The sequence below is a fragment of the Mauremys mutica genome, chromosome 22 (genome assembly GCF_020497125.1).
Source record: "Mauremys mutica isolate MM-2020 ecotype Southern chromosome 22, ASM2049712v1, whole genome shotgun sequence".
NCBI lineage: Eukaryota > Metazoa > Chordata > Testudines > Geoemydidae > Mauremys > Mauremys mutica.
Genome location: NC_059093.1, coordinates 1,025,389 through 1,026,749, shown reverse-complemented (window position 1 = coordinate 1,026,749; position 1,361 = coordinate 1,025,389). Strand labels below are relative to the sequence as shown.

The 1,361-nt window shown below is 39.8% G+C and overlaps 1 protein-coding gene across 1 annotated transcript in view; it reads left to right on the top strand.

Annotated features, from left to right (window-relative positions):
* CXCR5 (C-X-C motif chemokine receptor 5) overlaps positions 1–1,361 on the top strand; it is a 46,278-nt gene that overhangs the window by 864 nt on the left and 44,053 nt on the right. The window lies entirely within an intron of this gene.

Below are 1,361 nucleotides of genomic sequence, written 5' to 3'. Positions count from 1 at the left end.
ACATGTAACTGGGGCGCCCCAGACGCGCTGCGAAACTCGGCCGCGGAATAGCAGCCGCTTTCTCGCCCTGCGCGGGCGCGCCGGGGCGAAGGCCGGGCGCGCTCTCACATAGGCGGGTAAAAACCGCCTTAAACCGAGCGTCAGTGAAGCGGGGCCAGAGGCGTGAGGGAGTTTCACAAGCAGGGAAGCGAGAATTTACGCGTCGTAACAGCGCCTAGCCAGCCCCCTTCTGTTGCATTCATTAATAAATGAAGTAGCGTTAAACAGCGGCTTTAGAGGAGCCTCCGCGGCTCTCCTCCCTCCATCAGCAATAAACCGAAGGCGATGTCAATATCCCTGTGAACCCCTGTAAAATCAATCCTGAGAGACTTCAAACAGCTGCCTTGGCATTAACCCAAGACGAGGGAGCGAGTGGTCCTCCAGGTGAGACAGTGACTTGGTACATCTTCTCAGTCAGGCGACCCCCTACCCCCTCTTCATTAATCTTCCTTGAAGTAATTACACGTGCAGAAATATAAAAATGGCTTTTTAAAAAAAATCATCCTTTCATCCAAATCCGAATTTCTGGTGCTATTCTAACAGATTTAGAGCCAGATTTAGTGTGACTGTTTCCTCCGTTGTGACAGAGTTTTAAAATTAGCGACTTTACAAATGAAAGCAGAGTTAAAAGTCTAATTTCTACACCAATAGTAATTATGAGATAGTGAAACTATTCCTGGCTAGCATGAAATAATTCTATTAAGGTAACTTTAGAGTGAGTCAAATAGAAGTAAGAGTTAGACAACAAAACCATTGGTTAAGACTACTCAAATTAATAGTACAGCAAGTTATTGTTTCAGTTATAAGGATCAGCTGACCAAGACTTTCCTTCTATCCTTAATTAGAAACAAACAATTGTGGCAACAAATATTTTACAAAGGACAAAAATATTTAAGATTTACTACTCCCACCCTATATTTAATCTCAGCTGGAAAAAATATTGAATGCTAATGGAAAAAAAATAATTTGCAAACTGCATCTTACCATTGAACATGAAGGAAAAATCAGTTTTAAAAATTAGATTTAAAAGGAAAACTTGTCTTATAGTACATTTAGTTGCAAAATAGAAAGAAAACAGTAATTTAGTAAGCAAAATAATTTGGATATATTCCCAAAGTATTTAAACTTGGTACACCAGTTCATATGTCCATCACTCTCACTACTTCATTTGTTATAACTATTGCAACAAACCATTTTAGAATTCAGGATTATTTTTATTTATTCTTACATTGGTCTGCACTTATAGCTGTTATGATCTCAACACAAACTTTTTCTCTATGCCTTATGCCTTCATTTCATGCTCTCCCACTTAACCAATTAGC